The following is a 26426-nucleotide window of genomic DNA, read 5'->3' on the forward strand; positions in this document are numbered from 1 at the left end:
TAACGTGGACCAGAAATGCGTCTATACTAGAGTTCTCAACGGGCCTGAAAATTAAGCAGGCCCTAACTGGGCCCTAACTGGGCAGGCCTGAGGCCCTACCCGGCCCTACTAGTTAGCATACATTTTAGGCCCTACCCGGGCCGAAAACGTCGGGTCGGGTATGGTCGGGTCTATAACAGAGTAATGGTAATAAAATAATAAAAAAATATATTTTCTTTTTTCATTGAGCCCGAGGCCCTACCCGGCCCTACTAATTAGCATACATTTTAGGCCCTACACTACCCTAAATGTCGGTCGGGTTCGTGTATTGTCGGGTTCGGGCAGAATTTGAGAACTCTAGTCTATACCAAGTGGAGTGGAAGCAAGTGGAGGTGTCTTCTGACATTATAAACTGCTTCCCAGACTCCATCCTTCTGTCACAGGCTGTGGAAGCATGGAAATGTGCTGTTCCAGCCAAACAGGAGTGGATGAAGTAATGCTTCGGAGTTTGGACATTAAGGACCGGGAACGCATTGTTTCTCATTATTACTTTAACCATTGTTTTATGCTTTAACTGTTTTGAAAAATCTTGAACATTTGTGAAAGTCTTTGAATATGTTTTGGGTTTTTGAAAAACACGTTTCATTGTCAGTGGAGCTCAAACCTTTTCATGTCAAGGACCCCCAAAATGATATGTATTTGGCCACGGACCCCATCTCAAAATATTTAGTTCCAGGGACCCCCGGAAGCAAAATTTGAGTTACAAATGTGCGCTTTAACACAACTTTTCAAAAAATAGCAGATCTACAAGCTCGCAACACGCTGTGAGCTTGTGTATCTGCTATTTAATTCCAGGCCAACCATCCCTTGAAAATAAGTAAGCAAGTAAAATATGTGTCCCTTGAACTGATAATTGTTGATGATTTTGATCAGCTATTTTTGAAGCGGTGAAAGCCACTTCCATGGAGTGGCTTTGTGTGTCCCGTACATGTCCATATATGGTCATTCCAGTCCAGAATGAACAGGCTTTGTCTGTCCCGTACATGTCCCGTGCATGCAGAATTGAGGATTGGTCAAGCTTCACATGACAATTTGGCCCTAGATCTTGAACACAGAATGTATAGATCTAGAACACAGATTTCATAGCTCTAGGACACATAGAATAAAAATTCACCACTGCACTTCGAACCGAGGTTTGATTTTTGGCTAATGTTCCCTATAGAATATGGATGCTGTTCAAGTGGTTAATATATGCAAACTGTATACTGTACTGTATGCACTGCAGTGATAATTTATATATCTTTTTTTTTCTGGCCATACTTTATTTCTCTTGGTAAAAAGGGACGCTTGGCCTGGGCGTGTTGACACCGAAGTGCATGTTATGCACTTAATTAGAAAACTCAAACGCATGACTGTGTTTCGTGAGAAGGCGCAAAATGAGCTTGAATGCTCTTGGAAAATAATAATGCAGAATTCAATCAACATGACATGTGAATAAGTGTGTATTCCTGTACTGCCAACGATGAACATGAGAGCAGGAGGATGAATGAGAAAAAACTTTTAGCGCAGGGAAAAAATATATGCATGCAATATGTTAATCAGATTTCATTATTACAGGGTTTGGATTGATCATTTAAGATGGCAAAAGATGTTCAGGGTGCTGGATGTTCAAAGTGCAAAGATATGCATATGCATATGCATGCACGTTGGTTGGGGTTATTTCTTTTGTTTAATAATGTGTACTCTGTGCTTTTAAAACACAGCCTATTGTGCCTTTCAATAAAATGATTCAACTCATCTGTGCATGTGGAATTCTTAGGCGTCTTACTGGTAATGACTTGGATTTATACAGTATAACGCCTTTCACCCAAGGACGCTTAACAATTAGAAAAATAAATAAAATGTTTGCCAGGAGCCTGAGTAAACACACACAAAACAAGTGTTCATTGCAGACTTGAAAGAGTCCAATGTTGGCGTCCGGTGAATCTTCGTGTGGACAGAGTTACCGAAGGCAGAGCTACCGAAGGCTCACACTGTGAAAGCTCTTTCGCAGAGGGTCCGCTTATTGCTGGCAGGGAGGGATGGTGAGGCGCCCCAAAGCAGAAGACCTCAGGTTCTGATTCTGTGCATTTTATCTCATGCACTGGACAACGTGTGGATACCTTTCATGCACCTTAATGTCTGTATCATGAACAATATACACCAACTGCTTCATTCATGCACCTTAAGTCTAAACCTAATGTAGGCCTCCATACTGTACAGATGGATATGCAAATGCAATTTAAATATTTAGATTGATTATTGATTGAATACTTTATTAGCAGTTCTCATAGGAAAAGCACAGGACAGTACAGTTCAGAATTCAGATACAAGGTCTTAAACACAAGAAAGCACTATGGCTTGTTTACATTGGGGTCCTTTGTAGGCCTACTCAATTCATTGAAACATTAAACGACAGACAAAAATACAACAATACAACGCGAAACATCACAGTCAGTAATCATGAAACATGGACGTATGCAGGCTGCGTGTTTTTAGATACACTCTGACAACTAACTGTTGTTTATTCTTTTAGGCCCTATTTGAGTTTCCTATCTCACCTGCACTTATTTCTGGTGTCTTTTCATACTTTTATCTTTGTAGCCTACTGTTTTTTATTGTGCAAATAAACTTTATTTATTTAACAACGGTTGGTACAATGGGTATTGCATTTCCCACTTGTTCCCGAGCAGGGTGGTGATATGGCAGTAATATAACAACAGTTTGCATGTGTAAACAGACTGTGTGTGTACTTCCAGGGGCGTCACACCAAATTCTGGGCCCTGGGTACAAGGATTCACTGTGGGCCCCCCATGAATGTTAACTATTGAAAAATAGCAGATATACAAGCTCACAGCGCGGCACCGAGTTTTGAAAAATCGTGAAAATGTGTGCAAGAAACTTATGTTTCTATGTCAGTGGCTCAAACGTTTTCATGTGAAGGACCCCCAAGATGATATGTATTTGGCCACAGCTAGACCCCCCATCTCAAAATATTTCGTTCCAGGGACCCCTCCCCGGAAGCAAAATTTGAGTTAAAAAATACAAAGATTTGCGCACATTTTCACGACTTTTCAAAAATAGCAGATCTACAAGCTCGCAGTGTGAGCTTGTACTGTATATCTGCTATTACTGTATATCTGCTATTTTTCAATAGCTTAAGTTACTATAGGGCCCCTCCACCTTGGGCCCCGGTAACTCAGTCCCACTTTCCACCCCCTTGTGACGCCCCTGTGTACTTCCATCCAGAGTCATTCCTTACTGCAGGTTAATCATTGAACAGGAATCACTTCTCAGTTCATGCTGACACTGGAAGACCAAGCTTAGAGAGACTGAACGGTTTCCCTGCTTCATCGGGTAAGAACCATAACTTCATCTTTCAATGCTTTATTTAGTTGTTATTGCGACCGAAAGTGGCAGTTTACCATGAGAAATGTCATAGCTTGTCTCCATGTGTGTACACATTTTTACAGTCTATGGGTTTGTCGCTCTGACATCATGCTCTGATGTGATGACCGGCATATCTTGTCCACGTATCCGTGTATCTCTGAAGGTCACACTTGACACTGTGGTTCCTTGACACATCACTGTGACATCACCTATGTAAAAGTCCATATTCCCCAGAATCCCTTTTATGCCCATATATGAAAATCCCTGATGTCATCGATATATATCACTGGCCAGATGGTCAAGGCATGGCCCATATCTGTGTGGCTGGTTCAGACAGGGATCTCCATGTATGGGCATAAAAGGGATGTACTATACAGTACATGGATCTCCATATATGGGTAACTGGTCCGATATACTCTATATGTGCTCGTGAATACAAACGAGACGACACAAGTCCTTTATCGCTATTTAAACGTATATACTTTGTTATACGTCAACGGTGGAAATGGCAGATCTACAAGCTCACAATGTGTGCCATTTTCACTGGATGTTTGCCTATTATGACTTGCCAGAATCAGAATCAATGTCACACCACAGGTTTAGAGGCGTAAACATGTGGTTATTATTAATATTATTATTTATTTTTCGTTCGCACCAAATGCGCGTCAATGGTGCCTGCCTGGCTCCCTGCCTCTATATTACAGTCAATCTGGGAATGTTTGACTAAGGAGTTTCTACAAATATAGGTCATTTCTCATTTGTAAATAATTAATAAATGTACAGTATGTATTCAAGTATTTATTTCAGTGATGTGCTAAATAATTCAGAAATTAATTATTTCCGTGGAATTTAAATCATTGTTTTATTTGATAGCCTTCCTGCACTTGCACTGGCAGTTGATCGGTCTTTGTTTTCTAAAACATTTGACAACACAAGAAGGTCAAGGTCATCATCTGTCCCTAAATGATGACATTATAGGCCTCTGCTAGCAGGTAAAACAGCAGCAGATGCAAAGGTGTCACGATCGTGGCCTCCTCTGTCCCGGCCCTGTGTGCCCTTCCAGCTGTCCAGTGTGCGCTCTTTCAGCCCTTGTTGCACTTGTGTTCTCACCTGCTCCCTGCCCTGATTGACCTGATTGTGCCAGCTGTGCCCAGTTGGAAAAGAGACGTAAAAGGCCTTGCTGGTTCACTGTCGTGTGCTTTGTTGTTTCCAATATTGTCTATGTGAGGTGCGTAGCGTTGCAACTACTAAAACGATTGTATCAGATTTAGTATGCATGAGGTGTAAGTGGTGACATATTCCATAGCTTCTGCTGACATTATGTTAAAACTGTTCAACACACAGGTTTGGTAGGAGGCAGAGCGGCTATTTTGGAAACTCCCTCAGAGTTACTGCCGAAGTGCCCTCGAGCAAGAAAGACAAACTCCTTCCATCTGGCTCCTGTTGAGCAGGTTGGTGCCGTGCATGGTTCCTGGTTCCATTCCCAGCTCCCCCTGGGTTAGTGTTAAAGGGATATTCCACTTTCAAAAAAGAACTTTTGGTCATTTTATCGTCTAATCAGGCTTTTATGAACACCCTGAACAGTTTTTAATTTGCTTGATTCAATATTTAGATATTTTATGTAAATGTTATCAGGACCTCCAGGCCCAGGGCCTCTCCCCATACACACCCATTGTAACTTCAAACTCCATTATAACTGATGGATATAAGAATAAATAATAACTTGAATAAATATGGATATGGATAAATCCATAACAAAAATAAGACAGAGACGAGCCAAAGTACAATCAATAAATCACTTTACAGTACAACCAAAACATGGTCTCCTATACTGTAAGTTCAGACAGTAGTGGATTACAGGTCATGGTCTCTACCATCTTTAGATCACTTCAGGACAATGTTTTTTAACACTGTTCGTGGGTTTAATTAATTTGTGTTATATTTTTCGTTGAGCTGTTTCAGGTGTTGTTTTAAGTATTTCCTTGTCATTAAGCCTACTGGTTCATGCTTTATTTATCACATATTTGTATTTATTGGTCACTACTATGTAGAGTACTGTAGAGTTTTTATTGTATTGTTACTCTGAGTTTAAACAAAGGTTATGATATGATACTGTAGGTTGTTTACATTAATGTCATGTTCATTTAGGTGTTTCCAGTTGGCTACAATGTTTTCCAAATGGAGGAAACAACAGCAGACCAGCAGCTCTTCAGCAGGTGAAACATTATGATAGAAATATCAAGCACATTAAAGGGAAACTAGGTAACTTTAATATTATTATGTACTGTATATACATTTTTTAGCAGTCATTTTCATTTATCAGTCACTATATTATTGTGCGGGAGTGTTTCCTTGCAGAAAGACACATCCCCTGTAGTAAGGGAAAGTTAGCCTATTGCTACATCAATCTGGGAACTAAATCTAAATCAATAGCTTTCTTCACAAATGTGTTCATAAAGGTGTCTACTATCACCTCTGAACTTTGTCAAACCCAACTCCCTTGACATACTTTGTGGGAGCCAACCAAAGTTGGGGGTATCGGGATACCCAGGGCCTGGGATTAAAGGGGGAAAAAATGGCCAATATGAACGTATGAGGTGTGTAATTAGGGTATTGTTGGGCTGCTGGATCCATTCCAACCATTAGTTATAAGTAAAAATGACTCCTTGGCCATAAAAAAGGCCTAATTGGCTAAGGCTTAGCCAATCATGTCGTTCGAGTTCACCTGTGTCCTGTTAGTCCCTATGTTTTAAACCCTGTGTTTGAATTTTCCTTGTCAGATTGTATCATGTTATCATGTGTGTCATGTGTGATTACCCACCTGATCTTGAATAGTTTTCATGAATTCAAACACTACTCCAACTTTTTATTGCCAATATTATATGTCTCATGGACACACAAAGGTAGGTGTGGCCTATTTTATGGCCAAGGAGTCATTTTAACTGAAAACAAATGGTTGGAATGGATTCAGCAGCCCCAAAATACCCAAATTACACACCTCATACGCTCATATTGGCCATTTTCTATTTTCCCCCTTTAATCCCAGGCCCTCGGGATACCCAATAACTTTGATTGGCTCCCACAAAGTATGTCAAGGGAGTTGGATTTGACAAAGTTCAGAGGTGATAGTAGACACCTTATTGAACACATTTGTGAAGAAAGCTAGTGATTTAGATTTAGTTCCCAGATTGATGTAGCAATAGGCTAACTTTCTCTTACTACTGGCTGTATTTTGGTTCTGTTAGTGTTTATGTTGACATTCATCCCATAAGTACCAAAGATCATTTTCGAGATTTTGCAAAAGTTTCAAAACATTTAGAAAATGGCAGATCTACAAGCTCATGGAAAAGGAAAGACGTAAGCAATTTACCCCGAGTGAGAGGACATTATGCTCTGATAATGTCCTGTGTGAGGGGGTGATCGGACGAGGCGAAGCCGAGTCCGATAACACCCTCACACAGGACATTATCAGAGCATAATGTCCGACCCCGAGTGGTAAATAGCTTTTCTACCACTTTTTCCCTTATACATGAAAGAAAACACATAGTTGTAACTTGCAAGGATCTTAAGTTACAATCATTATTGCCTATAAAACTTCCGCGAGACAGCAGATAGTTCCACCAACAACATCTTCTACTCACCAACAGATGGCGCCAACTCCATACTAATCCATGCGTCTAGCTTACAGCTAAGCTAACGTCAGTTAGAAGTACCGTTCCGGCCGTAAATAGAGGCTGTTCGCTTCCAGAAAGGCATAGGTTCAGAGAAAAGGGGCTTTAAAGTTGGCGGATTGCATTGGATCCAAATAAATCGGCGACTATAGCATGCACGTTAGTAAACATAGGACCGTTGCCACGGTCATTTGTTGGTTGGGGGAAAGGTGTTCCGACTACCTCCTGAAGTCCCCGGATGTACACTGAGGCGCATTGATCTCGGACAAGTCCTCACACAACTTTGCGGCAGTTGTTCTGTCATAACCTCCGGAATTTAGCCAATCAGAATCCAGTATTTGAACACGTGACTCGAAAAAGTGGTAGAATTTTGCTTATAACATGTTTATACTTGGCGAGTTTAACCTGTAAATAGTTTGGATTTGTGGATATAGATATTACATTAATGGGTCACGGTGTCACAGTCGGTAGCACTGTCGCCTCACAGCTAGAAGGTCCTGGGTTCGATAACCGCTGGGGACTCTGTGGGCGCTGGGGGCGTATTCTCTCCTCCGCGTCATCAGGTTGGCAAAAGGGCCTTTCTGTGTGGAGTTGGCATGTCCTCCCTGTGTCTCCTAGGGTGGGTACCCTCACAAAAACATGTAGTAATCATGGTCTCTATACTGCCTCCCCCAGGCCAGCCAGGTCGTCTGATGGAGGTGAACTGGTTGGAATAACTCTCCCCTGTCAGGTGAAAAGAAGCGGCTTTGACTACTCATGCATTAGACTCGTATCCAGGCATTTCATTCAAAAAGAAAAACCAGGAACCCCGCCCCAATTACAACATTTTAATTGTTATTTTGCGCATTTAAAACATATGTAGCCATATTTCAGATCTGCTTTTTATAGCACCACCAGGAGGCCGACTTATGTATTATCTTATTATTATTACTCCTATTACTGTTCCAAGAATCACGCAAATCAGTACACAGTATCTCTATAGTGATGTGATCAAGACTGATCTGTCTGATATTTCATATTCCATCCTTGGCTTACATTGGCTTCCAGAGTTTGCAGGATTGGTTTTGAACAAAATGCCTCAAATCATAAATGCAGCTCGCAGTTTTGAACACACATTCCGACTAGGTCAAGGAACAAATGCCACCCTTTTAACATTGGCCTGTTATAGCACCACCAGCAGCTAATTTTTTGCAAAACACATTTTCTTTTTGGAAGAAAATCATGACATGCCACAGATGACATGGCACCTTTTTCACATTTGCCTTTTATAGCGCCACCAGGTGGCCACAATAACCTACCTGACCTGGCGGAGATCTGTGCTTGGAACAGGGGCATAGTTCCGCCCATTTAAAATGACTCCAATACGGAACAAAGATTTCCTATGATGGGCCGCTAGTTGCGCTGTTTTCCCATCGGCCGGTCGCAAAAAGAATTGTTCTCCATTGGACCCCATTCATTTTCCCCTTTCGTTTTCTAACCTTAATTAACATTTTCATAAATACTTTATGGTTCCTATCGCTAGTTAAAAATTGCCTTTCAATCACGATGATATGCGTTTTGTGAAAATAAGGTCCCATTTATGTTAAAATTGATGATAAAGTTGCGGGGGGGTGTGGCCAACTAAACTGATACCAGCCGACTGTGTTCTTCTTCGTGTGCTGTATTTCGGGAGGCTCCGACCACATTCTCCCATGTATCCCTGCGGTTGCACGTGACCGTTGGCAGCCAATAGCATCCTCCGGTGCCTTTACAATCTATGATGGCAACACCCATGCCAAGGACCCATATTGTGTCATTTGCGCTGCATAGAAACCAATGGCTTTGCTTTGTCCATATCTTTTATACAGTCTATGGCTTGGAAGAGCACTGCTTCTAGTTTATATTACTTTCAGAGAAAATCAGACAGCTGATGTTTGCACACGCACCCATGCACGCATTCGCACGCACGCACGCACGCACGCACGCACGCACGCACGCACGCACGCACGCACGCACGCACGCACGCACGCACACACACACACACACACTGTCCCCTCCCCGCCACCCCACTGCTATCAAACCAAACCCACAAAACTAGCTGGGTCGGTTTTCAATGCCGCACTATAACTTTCGGCGGTGTGAGCTTGTAGATCTGCTATTTTAGTTTAATGTTCCCCCCAGAATAGGGATGCAAGGGTTTAAGTGGTTGAAAAAGTTCCTATCGCACAAAGATTTGCCCCCCTGTAGTAACTGTGTGTGTGTGTGTGTGTGTGTGTGTGTGTGTGTGTGTGTGTGTGTGTGTGTGTGTGTGTGTGTGTGTGTGTGTGTGTGTGTGTGTGTGTATTTTTCCAACCAGGGAAGAACAGCCATCCGTCAGAATTGAGAATTGTTCTGATCGGGGGAAGACATGTAGGACGACCCAGTGGAAAGAGTTCAGTAGGAAACATCATCCTAGGCAGAGATGTTTTTAGAACAAACAGAACAACTAAGAGTGTCATGAGACAAGAGTTTGTGTCAGGGAGACAGGTCAGTGTCGTTGACACTCCAGGATGGAGGTCTTCTGATCCCCTAGATCTGACCCCAAAACTGACTCAGTTAGAAATCCAACAGAGTGTGAATCTGTGTCCTCCAGGACCCCATGCCTTTGCCTTAGTGGTGAGACTGGACGACCAATATGTAGGAACAGGGATGTCAGCAGAGGAGCATGTGAGATTTCTCCTCAGTGACAGAGCGTGGAAACACACTATTGTGGTGTTCACTGTAGCTGATAAAAGCAAAATGAGACCTGATCTCATTAGATCTAACCCTCAATTAGGATATCTTACTGAGAAATGTGAAGGCCGCTTCCATGTTCTTAACATTAGTGACAGAGGAGATGGTAGTCAGGTCACAGAGCTGCTGCAGAAGGTAGATCAGATGGTGACCAGTAATGGTCACTATGAGACAGAAGAACAGGTCTCAGAGGAACTGAAGGGGATGGAGAGAGCCATCAGAAGAGAAGCAGAACAAAGGAGGGCAGACGCACAGAAACAATCAGCTGGACTTCCAAAAGATAATCGTATGTTTTTATTTTTATTTTACTTTGTTAAAGTGACACTTTGCTCGTTTGAAACCTGAATTGTTCTGATGTGAGAAGATTATGTTGTCAGAAAACATGCTGGCACAATATTTGGTCACCTTTATTTTAAACACATTAACACTGGTGTCCGTCCCTATTGTTGACTTAAGTTATTAATTAATTGATAGGGGGAAAAAAAAGAAAGAAAAAAAAAACGTTTCATGAATATAGCTGATCTACAACTTTACATTGTGCTGTGATGTGAGTTTGTAGATCAGGTATTGTCGCTATATAGCTATATTTAGAATATATTGAAATCAGGTGGAGGTCCCAGTAAAGATCCCTGGGGAACTAAACATAGTTGTCGTATGACAAATGGTCAAAATAATAGGTCGACAAGCTCACAATGTTTTGCGTTGCAAAGCAATTTGATCTTATAGATCAGCTATTTCCAAAAAAACAACAACTTCAAAAAGTTGCCATTGTGTTTTCTCTGACAGGACTGACTGACATCAGGATTGTGTTGTTGGGAAGGGAGAAGTCTGGGAAGAGTTCAGCAGGAAACACCATTCTGACAGGAAGTGGTTTTAAAGTTAGTCAGACAGGTCAGAGGTCAGTGCAGTGTGAGGTGAGACAGGGTGAAGTAGCAGGGAGACATGTTACAGTGGTGGACTCACCAGGCTGGGTCTACAACTGTCCACTACAGGACACCTCAGAGATGGACAAACTGGAGATCCAGAACAGTGTGTCTCTCTGTCCTCCTGGACCACATGCTGTTGTTCTGGCGGTTCCTCTTCGTGAAGCATTCACCAAAACAAAGAGGGTAGCATTAGAGGAACACATGTCACTTCTGCCAGAGAGTGTGTGGAGTCACGCTATGATACTGTTCACCTTTGGAGACCGTCTGGGAGACAGAAGCATTGAGGAGCACATTGCGGCTGAAGGAGAAGATCTCTGCTGGCTTGTTGACAAATGTGGAAACAGGTACCATGTCTTCAACAACCAGAAGACAGACGTCACTCAGGTCACACAGCTTCTGGAGAAGGTAGAGGACATGGTGTCAGGAAACACAGGTGGACACTATGAAGATGATGGAGATGTTTGTGAGAAGATCTCAGAGAGGAAGAGGAACATAGAGGAACGTGTCCAGACACTGACCAGGAAACTGACCACTCTGAAACCTCTCTCTGAAGGTTAATATCTGTCTTGTCTGTCTGTCTGTCTGTCTGTCTGTCTGTCTGTCTGTCTGTTACGGACGGACGGACGGACGGACGGACGGACGGACGGACGGACGGACGTCCGTCCGTCCGTCCGTCCGTCCGATGGTGATGATGATGATGATAATGAACATTATTTATTGCGACCATAGGTCGCAGTTAAAGGTACATGAAACCCCAAATCACTTTTTCTATAAATATATATTCAACAGGTTCTCACCCCTAATGCGTCATACAACCGACGCTTTGTCAAGTACTGTAATGGCGTCGGACGATAGACGCTTTGGGATTGCCGAATGTTTCATGGGTTGGACGCATTGGGTGGTCTAAGAAGAAAGAAAAAAAAAGCAGTTCCCGAAGCGGGATTCGATACCGCTTTGAAGGGTTCACTGGTTTACCAGCCACCCGTCGCTACCGCTCACGCCACTATAAACAACGGAGCAGTGCCGTCTCAGGCGCCGATGAACGCCGAGAGCCGCCGCCGAGGGAGCGGTAGTGACCGAGTCGCCGCGGCGAACGGTGTGAACGGCGCATGAGCCGACTCAGCCGCGTTACCGAATTATGTGCCGTTATGGACAGAATAGTAAATTTTGACCAGGGGACTGCTTCCGCGTCCGAATACGGCTCAAAGAAGGGACTACGTTATCATCCACTTTGTCAAAGATAAAAGCACAAAAAAAAAAGGGAATTTCCCAGTCGTCTGGTTAGCTCAGTCGGTAGAGCATGGTTACTCAAATCCAGGGACCGGGGTTCGATTCCCCGTGACGGCCGTCATCGTAAAATATTCCAGTAAACAAATGTCGGCGCATGCGTACTAAAACTCTCTGTTCTCGTCCTAAAAATCTCTGTTCTCGTTGCTACTTTTACTTGAGTAAAAGTAGCAATACTGCAATGTAGAACCACTTTGTTACAAGAAAACATCCAGAATTCAAAGTGTACTCGAGTAAAAGTAAAAATAGCTGATCTACAAGCTCACAAAGTGTCACGGAGCTTGTAGATCGGCTATTTTCCGCACGTGAACTTTGTGTGTGCGCGCACTGTCACCACAAACACACAAACATTGACACAGAAAATAGCCGACAGTGCTAGAGACCATCCCTCCGGTTGTCCCGGCGGATTAGACAGCAGGACGTCATGTGGTAAACAGTCAACAGAGAACGGGTGAATGAAGTTAAACCATGAATACGGCTCTCAGATGGCTTGTTTGTAAAAGACTTGCACATTTTTACCGGTAAATACTAAATATACCATGGAGTAGCGGAATCTTTATAGCCTACTTTTCACACCTGCAATGGCTAGTTTTAATTATGGTTTCCTAAATGCAGACTGCAAGTGCAGACAGCTTCCTTGTGGCTAGTTTCAGAATATAATGATATGCACGCATAACTCCGCCCCCTCGCCCTACATTTTAGATTTATTTTCATAATCTGATTCTGATAAAATGTATGTAGAGGTGGAGTTTCCGCTCCCTTTAACTATGAAAACCGGCACATCCTGTCTGTACGTCCGTAACACCTCAATGTCTATAGCTGACCTCAATGTCTATAGCTGACCTGTTGTGACATCATCTGTTGTGACATCACATTGTTGACCCATATTTGGCAATGCCAGTTGCGACATGCCTGTTGTTCCCAGATGAATCTTAGTTTAGTATATATATATATATATATATATATATATATATATATATATATATATATATATATATATATCTTAATTTAATTTACAATATTTGCCTCTGAGATGTAGTGGAGTAGAAGTTTAAAGTATCAAAAATGGAATTACTCAGGTAAAATAAAAGTAACTCAAAATTGCACTTACTGTAAATACAGCACTTGTGTAAACTTGTGTAAAGTAAATGTACTTTACACCAGTTTTTAACGCAAATGTAACACACATCCTCTCTTCTGGGGTCCATGTACAGATGATTTTAAAAGGGGGGTCCGTGGCACGAAAAAGTTAGAAAATCATTGCTTTACACCACTGATGTTTAGCGTGTGTGTGTGTGTGTGTGTGTGTGTGTGTGTGTGTGTGTGTGTGTGTGTGTGTGTGTGTGTGTGTGCGTGCGTGCGTGCATGTGTGCGTGCGTGTGCGTGTGCGTGTGTGCGTGCGTGCGTGCATGCGTGCGTGCCTGTCAGGAGAACATCAGAGTCTAGCAGATGTCAGGCTGATGTTGGTTGGTGGAAAGCAGAAGGAGAGGAGCAGAGCTGGAAACCTCATTCTGCAGCAGACTGTGTTTGCAGAAACTCTATTCAAGGTGAGTAATATGATATGAATGTGATGTTATAAAGAATAAGCTCAAAGTAAACAGTACAGAGACCTGAACATTGAACCACTTTCACCTTCTGTGGCTAGTTTTCTGAACTTTATGCATTTCAGTACTGTGTTGTTGTCCTGTGCTGGTGGTGTGAATTGGTCTTTAAATGGTTAAGACCTCATGGTCAATACACAGATGTTCTCTCTCAAATTAACACACACACACACACACACACACACACACACACACACACACACACACACACACACACACACACACACACACACACACACACACACACATATATATATATATATATTTTAACTGCCACAGCTATTCTGTTTACTTCCATGTTTAGCTCTATGCTGATTAATGATGACTAACATATAAACCTCATATTCCAGGAGTTTAAAACCCAGACTAATCTGACAGAATGTGTCAGACAACAGAGGCGACTTGCTGACAGAAATGTGAGTGTGGTGATCTGTCCAGACTGGTCGACTACACCTCCATCACGGAAGATCAAAGACGTCCTTCTACACGGTGTGACTCTGTGTTCTCCTGGACCCCATGCTGTCCTGGTGACTGTTGATGTCGAGTCCAGTTTCTCTGAAGCTGACAGGAGATCAGTGGAGGAACACATGGAGCTGCTAGGGGACAGAGTCTGGAGACACGCTCTGGTTCTGTTCATGTGGGGATGGTGGCTGGGAGGGAGACGCGTTGAGGAGTACATCGAGGCTGAAGGAGAACCTCTGAGGTGGCTCCTGGACAAATGTGGCTACAGGTGCCATGTTCTAGATGGTATGAAGTGGGACATTTCAGAGGTAAAAAAGCTAAAAAAGCTGATGGAGAAAACAGAAGACATGGTGACGAGGAACAGAGGACACTTTGAACCTTTAGACCTAAAAGAGGACAGGTCTGTCAGAGACACAGAACAATTCAAGGTGGGACATGAGACAAAACACATCACATCGTCACGGTTACAAAAATACAAATAACATAATGTGTTAATCCCAGTGGGAAAATTCAGATGTCATAGCAGCAACAGCAGAACATTTAAAACACAAGATAGGTACAGCTAAAAGTAGAGAGATGCTAAAATATGAAATTAAAACAAAAGAGGAATGAGCGTATATAAGAGAGCAGGTGTTGTGGTGACAGACACTGGATTCTAATGTGTATGTCTGAGGGTTTGTCTAATACCCATGATCTATCTCTGATATACACTAGGGCAAATTCATTAGCTAAGTTATTATGCTCAAATAATATTGACATCTATTCATTAGCTTCATGGGGATGATGTTCGTTAAGAATTTACATACATTTGGGACAGAAGCTCACACCTTTGATAGCCAAAGAAAGAGTATGACTATACAGTCAACACAAACAATACAGTCAACACATCTGGTTCAGGGCAGCCTACTGATCATTCCCTCCAAATGTATTTATCGTTATTTGTATCATGAATGGAGCATCCATAATGCTGCTTATTGATTTCACAAAATAGTGAGCTATAGTGAATAACATTTATGGATGTGTGAGTGTAAAGTATTAATGTTTTATTTTGTTCTACATACAGAGTGATGTGTCAAGAGTAATTGCATTTCTGGCAGGCCTCCCTGGTGGATTAAATACTGAAGGTGGAATGCAGGTTGCTGGTTAGTTTCCTTTTCAAATATCATTCTTATATCAACTATTATTACAGCATAATGTTAACATACAGTACTGTTCTGGATGAATAGAGTTTAACATTTAAATGAAAAGTGTTACTTAATTTATCGTCTGAAGATAAATTGAATTGATCCAATATTTAGATTCTTCCCTGAGATGATGTTATTTACTTAATCGGTTCATTGAATAGTGTGTCATTTGATGCAGTTTCTGGCTTTAAAAGCTACTCGTTCTCTTCACATCATGAACGTGAAAGTCATTTCTGTTACTGTACTATAAACTGATTGTTGTTTTCTCTCAGGTGCATCAGCTGTGGAAGAACCTCAGATCAGCCAGACAACAGGTAAGATCTTTACTCTCTGGCTTGCAGATTGGAATTTACAATCTAAGAACTAGAAATATATGTGCAAATCTCTCCATCTATCTGGGGTGTGTGTGTTTGTGTGTGTGCTTGTGTACGTGCGTGAGAAAGAGACAATTGGCATGTGATGGAGATACAGTATATAGAAAAAAGACAGGTTGGTCTGTCAACCAATACTCACCAAACATATTTCACATTACACTAAACACATTACATTAAATAGGGATGTCCCAGCCAGATCATCCAAAACATAATTATTAATTTCAAATACAGCATGTTCGTTCAGCAACTCTACATGTACAGTATGAGATTGAAAGACAGTGATGTAGTCATACAGTAACTACCTTATGCCACTGATGCATGCAGAGTTTTCATAAGGAAACATTAGGCTGACATCCATTATTAGTTGTGGGACAGTTGACAGCTACAGCTACTGTCACAAATTATTCACCACCTTGCTTGCACCGTCCTGCTTGCAAGGACATGTCAATGTAACTGTGGTGTGTTCTGGTCTGTAGGTGAGGCTACGCTATCCAACCCACACAGGTAACACACACACACACACACACACACACACACACACACACACACACACACACACACACACACACACACACACACACACACACACACAAACACACACACACACACACACACACACACACACACACACACACACACACAGAGCCAGTGACATGCCAACAGTTAATGGGACGTTCACGCTGATCACTATTCGTTCACCATTGTATTTTTTTATAGTCGGTGTGAACTTAGATTTTTATAGACAGACAGATACACATTCTCTCATTGACATGCATAGTTGCATACATTATACCCGCATTAACCCTACAATCTCTATCACCCAACCTCCCCTCCCCCTTCAGTCCTAAGGTGAATGTCCTGCCCATGCATGACCTCAGCAAGGTGTGTGCCAGCGGCCCGGGCCTCAACGACCAGAGTCTTCATCCTGAGTCAGAGCCAAACACAGAACCTGACTCTGAGGTAAATACCGGTAGGCTATCTCACAGTTTAAGGCTGCCATGGATGCCAGCCTCTGAGGGGGCTCCTGGAGAAATGTTCTCCACTTCGCCAAGTGAGATGTTTGTAACAGAGTAACAAATAGACGGCATGGTGATGAGGACACCTTTAGACTCGGGAGAAGACAGGTCTGTCAGACACAGACTTATAGTTCTACCGTGACTTTGCAAGAAGAGCAAGTCTCATTTATTGTTCTCCGATTGTAAAGTTTGGCCAACTGTTGTTTTCTGTTTTTACGCAAAACACAACAGTATCAGCATGTTCCTATTGCATAACAGTAAACCACTTTACTGTTATATTACACTCTCATAGATGATATATTTTTAACTAGACCACTGTATGTCATGGTTGGGGGAATATTCATTTAGTAGCTTGCCTTGCAGCCATTTGCATAGCTACATCCCCCTACTCAGTACCCACAGAGGTCCTTTTTGTCATCTACTGAGACATTTGTATTATGACATTTTGGAATTGTGTGCGCGTGTGTGTGTGTTGTGCGTGCGTTTGGGGGGGATTGTATGTGCGTATCCTGCAGACTGAATTCTACACACTGTCTCATAACCCACGTGGGACGTGTTTGATCATCAACAACGAGATATTCACTGGGAAGCTGAGAAACCGTCCAGGAACTCTGGAAGATGAGCGTATGTATCCCTGCTTTAGTGATTTGTTTATGGATAGTCAATTAAAGGCCTTTGATCAAAGTCAACACTTTTTGCTGTGATGGTGTATAGGCCAAAGGCATGGGGAGACTATGTCTTGTTACCAGCTAATCTCCGGTGCCGTTGGCCCGGTCACTGCCAAACTGTGCACACACACTCCCTGGATGCCAATTGGATGCACATTTTCACATGGGCCTGCCACCATGAGGCAGATTTTTGCAAAATAATGTTTTGGACAGCACTCCTACATAGATTTTGTCAAAAAAAACACGCAAATTGTAATGTAAATATCTCTACAGTCATGTGCTCAACAGGAATCTGTCCGATGTATTCCAGATCAGGGCTAAGGTGGCTAAGATAAAAAAAATATGTGTGCGCACATTCCCACTAGGTCAAGGAACAAAATGCCACCCTTTTCACCTTTTGCAAATTTTTGGAACAGAATGCCTCAAATCATGCATGCAGCATCCGATTGCATGCAATTGGCCTATTATAGCGCCACCAGGAGGCCACAATAACCTGATCTGGTGACCTCGGAAGAGCACTGCTTCTAGTCTCTCTCTCTTTCTCCCTCCCCTTTCCTCATCGTGTCACACAGGCGCTCTGGAAAGGGTGTTCTCCAAGCTGGGCTGTGAGGTGAAGATACACACCAACCAGACCGCAAATGACATCCGTTGTGTCCTGAAGGAACTGGGAGGACACGATTTCACGGAGGAAGATGCTTTGGTGTGTGGTGTTCAACATCTCCAGAGAGGTGTCAGTCTTTCACTGTGCATCAAGGAAATGCAGAGAATGTTAAGCCCCTATCATAGTAGGCATCGCGGTGATAAGCTATCCACCGCGGTGTAGTATTTTTACGCCATAAAACTACAACATTACGTCATTACTTACGGTGAAGAGCTATCCACCATGGTGTAGTCTTTTTAAGTCATAAAACTACAACATTACGTCATTACTCGCGGTGAAGAGCTATCCACCGCGAACCCTGACACATCTCTCTGTTTTTACTATCAGACAGATCGGCCCATCACTCCGTTCACTGATTGGTCGATCTAGACCAGTCAGTCAAAGTGAGAGGACTTCAACGTGACTATGATGGCCTCCACTTGTTTTCTCACTTTAGGTGGATAGCTTAGGTATAGGCTCTTCACCGCAGACTCTGATAAGGCTTTTAGAGAGGCAGGGGCTGACATTTCTAAAAGGGCACTTTTGGTGAAAATACCGAAAATAGCAGACCTCCAAGCTCGCAGTGTTGTGAGCTTGGACGTCGGCTATTTTCGGTGCTTGATACCACACTGAACTAAGCATGGATTTCTACATAGAGAGGGCAATTCTTTCAACATAAGATGCTGCATTCAAGTTCAGGAGAGTTTGGACAAGGCAATTCTCTTGCTGCCTTCAGATATGGCACGGTAAATAGTAAAAACTGCATTCATGGTCTGGAGAAGGCACTTTTTTACAGACGGTTAAATGGCAGGGGCTCAAGCCCCCTTTGATGTCTATGTGTGCACGTGCCTGCTGTGCATTCCTGTTTTCACACAAAGTAATGGTCCATTCTGCCCCTGACATTAAGGTGGTGTGCGTGCTGTCCCACGGGGAGAGGGGTTGCGTCTACGGTTCGGATGGCAAGGCAGTGCTTCTCAAAGAACTGATGGAGCCCTTCAGAAGCAGCAATGCCCCCACCTTGGTAGGGAAGCCCAAGCTGTTCTTCATCCAGGCGTGCCAGGGGAGCGACTACCAGGAGGGATCGATGCTGCCATCCCCGACACCAAGCAAGAAAGAGGGTGACCAACCGAGTAAAATACAGGAAGACGGGAGCTGGTTGCAACGTCCCGAGGTGGTCCCAAACGACGCAGACTTCCTGATAGGCCTGTCGACCGTAGAGGAATGCAAATCATTCCGGAGCATTACCACAGGTTCCATCTACATCCAGGCGCTGTGCAGTCAGCTTGAAAGAGCAGCAAAAAGGTGAGAGTGAGGTTATACAGTACCTGGCTTGACTTTACAAGTTTGCCTGAAAATAAATGAAAGAGTACTTATTTTTTCTTGTAGGAGAGTACCAGTGAATTATTTTGCCAATTCAGTGGTATGAATTCAAGGAGCACGTAGCTTGTAGCACAAAAGTGTGCAGCGTTATTGTTGATCTGATTTATTCACATAAACAAACTGAATTGTTTTGAACTCAGTGCATTCAATGTAAATCCTCTTGTTTTACGTACTTTGAGTGAGACATTGTGGAAAGTGGACCAGCACTTCCCGTTGTGTTCTGTGTGCCGAGATCTTTCCCTGGAAGACATTTTACATGTAGACTAGGGAGATTGTTGAGCTCTCTCACACAGAATGCGCTGAGAAGTGATTTTCACATCCTCCTCCCAACAGAACCTTGTATACAGGACAAATATTATTGAAATCCCAATTCAATGGGATAAGAACAACATCATATTTTACAAGTTGGTATATTCAATGGTATATTTTCCTAATGTATTGTTCTACTCTACTCTACTGTTTCCTGACAGAGGAGAAGACATTCTTAGTGTCCAGACAGACGTCAACCGGGTGGTCAGCAGAGGACAGTATATGGACTACAAACAGATGCCTGAAGTGCGGAACACCCTCACCAAGAAGCTCATCCTGAACTTCATCTGAGAAGAGACAGTTTCTACGTGAATACAAGCTGTTTCCACTTTCCAGTATGAGCATAACTTAGAAGAAGTTGAGGGAGAGACCAGGGCCATGTTTAGACGACAGCGGTCTGTAGAGAGAACGGCGAGGTCCCGGGACCTTGCGGTTGCGTCATCACGTTTTAGCCAGTGTTCGTATGAAGACTTCCAGGGAAAGAAACAATGTAGTGTACGTAATGTCCGCTTTACATTCTCCAATACGGCGTGGAAAAAGTACTCACATTCTTTACTTGAGTAAAACTATCAATAAGGCTGCACCCACACCAAAGTACCTATGAGGGTGGATTCCCCATTCCGGCAATGCATTTCAATGAGAATGGAGAGGTTTCATGCCAGTCAAGGATTTCTGCAAAAAAAAAAAAAAAGAAAAAAACGCTCCATTCTCATTGAAATGTATTGGCGGAATGGGGAATCCACTCTCATAGGCAGTCGGTGTGGGTGCAGCAATATAGAAGTACTCTGATACAGGTAAAAGTCCGGAATTCAAAAGGTACTTCAGTAAAAGTAGGCTACAAAAGTATTGGCATAAAAATGTACTTAAAATATAGGCCTACCAAAGGTAAAAGTGCAAAATGTTTGAAAATAGTAGATAGCGATTCGATTGTACTTCGGCTATTTTCAAATTGTATAATTATCAGTGTATAAAATAGGTCTAAAGTGGTTAATGTATGTTTTATAATATTGTAATTTATATCTGCAAAGTAACTAGTAACTATACGTTTTCAAATAAATGTAGTGGAGTAAAAGTACAATATTATGATCCGAGATTTAGTGGAGGAGGAGTAAAAGTATTGGAAATTGGAAATACTCAAGTAAAGTAAAAAAAGTAAATGTACTTTGTTACTTTACACCACTGCTCCATAGCTGCGCAGACGTCAGCCATGACATCACACGTTTACTTGGTTTCACCGTTTCTGCTGTTGACACGGAAATGCGAGGCAGATAGTTTCACAGATTTTCACTCTAAAATTCGGATTTACTATCTTGCGTTTTCAACCCCCGAAAATGCCGTTGTCGTCTGAATGGAAGGCACATCTGACATTTCGTTGTGTGAACGGGCCAAAGAGAGAGAAAAGAAAGTGCTGTTTCATTGTGCGTCACGCAAAGCTATGTGCCAATGTGACCCTGAGTGTACAACAAACTTTGAGCGCTTTTTGCCAAGATGTAGGCCAGATGTAGGCCTTTCAGAGCTTCAGAGCCCGGACATTTTTTGGATCCCGTAAAATGTTCAGGCCCGGACAAAGCCAGATGTTGGAGCTTAGCTCCTTCCAGCAGAGACAGGGTCAGCTAGAACAGCTGATACAGAGTTATCTACTCTGGCCATCTACTCTGGTTCCCTGTAAAATATGAAAACTATATTTTAATACAGTATATTCTTTAAATGTGTCCATTTTATTTAGATTGATTCTTGTATATTCAATGAATGATCACCTGCTATGCTACATTGACATTGTCTGCAATTAAAACATAAATAAATGCATATCTTAAAATTTGAATTATTGTCTTGTTCATTATTCTTCATGTTAATGTACAGTATTTCATTCACTAATAATTCCACACTCACTCCAGAGGGCCAGATTGCATAATTATACTGGCAGAACTATTATTGTTATTTTTTAATTAATGCCTTTGTCATGCTTTGTCATTCTATGCCACACAAAAGTAGCAAAAAATAGCCGATCTACAAGCTCAAAACGTGTTTTGAGCTTGTAGATCTGCTATTTTTTCAATGTTTTAATTGGAATCCTGAAAAATGTTTTGCTATTTTAGTATTGGAATCCTGAAAAGCATTCAGCTACTAAAGTGGGTAATGTTTGGAATTGTTGTTCTCTGATCATCTATCTACAAGCAGCGCGTCCTCCTCTACCTCCAGCAATTTTTTATTCAGAACCAACAACCGACGACGCACCAGGCGGGGCAAGACAGCGAGGAGGGTACAACAGGATACACATCCAGACCCGCTCATACAACAAGAACCTTCGGGACTAAATGTTGTGAATTTATCAAGTAAGCAGTTGAGCCAGGCACATATATCCCTGCTTAACAAAGGTTTAAGTTTTGTACCTACTACGCATTCTAATGAGTTTGATGTTAAAATTGATTTATTTAAATTCTTTAGACAGATACGCCTCAGAGAATTTTTTGCTTCACCGGTGATTGCTAATCCTGATACTGTTTCTGATAGCACCGATAATGAGATCACACCCTTTAGAAGTAAGAGTACATTTATCCCCCCCATCAACCGCAACCCCTCAATTGAAACTTATTGCAGATTAGTAGAGGATGATATTATGTCACTACTACAAGAGAAAGACAAGCAGAGTGCTCATCATAGCAACCTTGATAAAAATGAGAAACAAGCTTTGCTTGATTTGAAATCTGACCACTCTATTATTATTAGGGCGGCTGACAAAGGGGGAGCAGTCGTTATACTAAATAAATCAGACTATATAAACGAATGCTACAGACAGCTATTGGATGGTAGAATTTACACCAAATTGGCCTCGAATCCAAGTGGGCAATTTAAGACTATAGTCAACTGTAGCCTACAGGATTTCTTTCATGCCGGTGACATAACTAAAAAAGAATTTGATTTTCGGAACAATCAGCATCCCAAGACTCCTGTTTTTTATACATTGCTAAAAATACATAAAAATCTAGATAAACCTCCGGATCGCCCTATTGTGTCGGGTATTGATTCCCTTACGTCGCCACTCTCATCTTTTGTTGATTTCTTTATTAAACCAATTAACGAAAAATTGCCTTCCTATGTCAAGGACACGGGTCACATGATCTCTATAATTGAATCTCTGGAACCAGTAACGAAGGAAACACTTTTGGTAACCCTTGATGTTGAGGCATTATATACGAATGTACCCCATGAGGGTGGTATCCAAGCATTGGAATTTTTTTTTATCTCAACGTCCCCCCGATTCCAGACCTTCTAATACATGTATTGTGACCCTGGCAGAAATTGTCCTCACCCATAATTATTTTTTATTCCAGGGTGATTATTTCTTACAGAAGAGTGGAGTGGCTATGGGTTCGCCTATGGCCCCCAATTACACAGGCCTTTATGTAGGTTATTTAGAGAAAACTAAAATGTTTAATCATATATTTAATCCGTTTTTGTCTAATATTTTGTTGTGGAAAAGATACATAGATGATATATTTCTTCTATTTAATGGCACCCGTGAAGAACTGCAGAGCTTTTTCTTGTTTATTAATTCTTGTTCAGACCACCTTAAATTTAGTATGAGCTTTGACTTCCATTCGTTAAACTTTTTGGTCTTATTAACACATATGGTGCCAACCCCGAGTTTCCCGAGTTTGTATTGGTACTAGTGCTGTGCCAACCCCGAGTTTCCCGAGTTTGGGCCGTTTTTGAAAAAAAACTTTTTTTTTTTTTTTTTAATTTTTTTTTCAAAAAATTTCTTTGGACCTCCAGAAATGTATTAGGCATGATCGCGATCGCGAAATTGCATGTTTAACCCCCATACCAACCCATTCTTTCAAACATGGCAGCCATGTTTGTTTACATCTGAAGAAAACATAATGGCTGATAAATCATGAATGCCTGCACGGATTTCCAAGCGGATTTTTTTGTTTGAAAGCTGTGAACAGCATCTACACACGTGGTGCATCATCTAGGCATAGGCGTGCACTTTTTACACACTTGCACAATTACATGGAAGTCTATGGTAACCATGGCAACGCGGGACATTGGCCGGAAAAAATCATTGCAACATAAGTAACCCGTGGAGATGATAACAGTCTTTAAACCAACCTGTATACTAAACCCACTGACCGTAACAGTCTATTGAGGGCAGATAGCTGCCACCCCCTTTCCTTAAAAAACAGTTTTTCCCTACAGTCAATTCTGTAGAGTGAAACGTATCTGCTACAAACCAACTGACTGCAACCGTCACCTGTTGGATATGCAGAAAAAGCTCAAAGACCGTGGTCTGTGGTCATAATAAAACCCAAATTCACAAAAATGTATTCGAAACCACGATCAGAACTTTTCCTTAGACGGTCAGATAATAAAGTTCGGTCTCCTGTTATGTTCTCGACTCGTTATTCCTGTGTTGCTGAGAAATGTAAAACTATTTTAAATAAGCACTGGCATATCCTCAGGTCTGACAAGTCACTCCATGAAGCCTTCTCTCAACCCCCCATGGTTGTATTTTCACGTGGTCAAAATCTCAGAGACCACCTCATGAAGTCTGATCTACCCCCTCCTCCTGCCATGCCTTCACAACGTACAACCTATTCCTGCTGGTAATTACAGATGTGGTTCCGGTACCCAATGCAATTTCACACACAAATGTCAGTCCTTCAAACACCCTCATTCTGGCAAAACGATTGCTATTAAAGGTATAATAACATGCACGACCACTGGGGTTATTTACCTCTTTACCTGCCCTTGTGGTAAGGCTTATGTTGGCATGACCAAACGAGAATTGAAAGTCCGTATTGCGGAGCACCGCAGTACCATCAGGTGTAAAAATATGAACTACCCTGTTGCAGCTCATTTCACCGAGGCCAATCCCGTGTCCTCGCATTTTGTTTCTTTTTCTTATTTACTATTTTGCTTCGGCAATTTATTCGTTTAGGCCTTTGATACATGTATGTATAACTTTATTTGGCCATTCGAATTAGAGATTAATTTACTATGGATGTAATGCATATCCCTCACCTGTGAGTGCGCTCCTTCTCAATCCAGTACTTTTCCATATGCACGGTCTGATTGAGTGTCACTCCCCCAGATCGGCCATGGTGCCTTTTGGGTATTTATTGTCTTCTTGACCATTGCTCGTAGAACCCTGAAGAAGGCAGCCTGTCTGTCGAAACGTTGGTTTCTTATTCTGTGTCGTCCTTTAATAAATGTGCATCAGCTAGCTACGAGTGTGCGGCTCTACTCTTTTTTGTTAATGTTTGGAATTGTAACAGCTGAAATCAATAAACTGTCAGAACTGGCACAGCTTGTTCGTATGTATGTATGTGTATATACGTGTAACGCCTGATACTGTGGTGATGTGTCACTGTGGCATCACAGGTGACATCGCAGTGATGTCAGATACTCAAGAGCAGGGATAAAAGGGATTCTGTTAGGGATCTCCATATATAGGCATAAACAGGTGACATCACAGTGATGTCAGATACTCAAGAGCAGGGATAAAAGGGATTCTGTTAGGGATCTCCATATTTGGGCATAAAAGAGATTAGTGATGTCAGATACTCAGGGCAGGGATCTCCATATATGGGCATAAAAGGGATTATGTTAGGGATCTCCATATATGGGCATACAGGGGATTGTATCACAGATGATGCCCTATTAGGAGAACCGCACTAACAGAATCCATATATGGCCAAGACAGATGACCAAGACAGATGGCACAACCTCTCCACTTTTCGCCCTTTGTCTTACTGGTATAGGCCTATCATTATCCCAATATTAACATGTGGGCAGCATTACGTGAAGGAGGGGGCAGCATCTTCATTGGTCTTATTGTTGTTTTATGTACACTGTCTAATTGTACTGATTGCGACCGTAGATCAGAACCGTCACATCTTGGCGATGTCAGTCAGTCTGTCTGTCTGTCTGTCTGTCTGTCTGTCTGTCTGTCTGTCTGTCTGTCTGTCTGTCTGTATGGGTAATGCTTGTCTTTTTTGTTGATTGACTCTCACACTCTGACATCACTGTGATGTCAGGGGAACCAAATCCCTTTTATATGGAAATCCCTGTGATATGGAGATCCCTGATGTCATCAATATTAAGCCAATATTAATGCCAATATATAATCACTGTGATGTCAGGGGAACCAAATCCCTTTTGGCCAGATATTTTTTCTTCTTCTTTTTTGTGTGTTTTGAGCTTGTAGATCTATTTTTTCTATATTTTAATTGGAATCCTGAAATATGTTTTGCTATTTTAGAATTGGAATACTGAAAAGCATTTTTTATTTAATTTCAAGTGAGTTTATTTATACTTCTAAAACGGCTAGTTCCATTCCTTGATTCTGATTGGCTGGTTGCCGTGGTATATCTGAGACTATAACCCACACCTTGAATCAGTTTATATCAAACCCAGGTGCGTTATTTCTTTCCACAGTGTTCCACAGTGCACCAATTATCAGCACCTGTGTCGTTTCTGCTGCCTGGACGGGAAATACCATCTTGCAGAGCAGACCTTATTGTGTATTATTAGTGAAATAGAACAGCTTTAATTGGTACATGTCTATGATTTTCATGTTGCAATATTGTGACCGTTTTGGAAAAGCAATAAGCCACGCGAGGCTTGTGGTTACCGGGGTAGTATACACCGGCTGAGAGGGTCGGAAACACTCGGCTGGCGCCTTGTGTTTCCCAACGCCTCTCAGCCGGTGTATACTACCCCGGTAACCACTCGCCTCTTGTGGC

This window comes from Nannobrachium achirus (genome assembly GCF_963921795.1).
Source record: "Nannobrachium achirus genome assembly, chromosome: 4".
Classification (NCBI taxonomy): Eukaryota; Metazoa; Chordata; class Actinopteri; order Myctophiformes; family Myctophidae; genus Nannobrachium; species Nannobrachium achirus.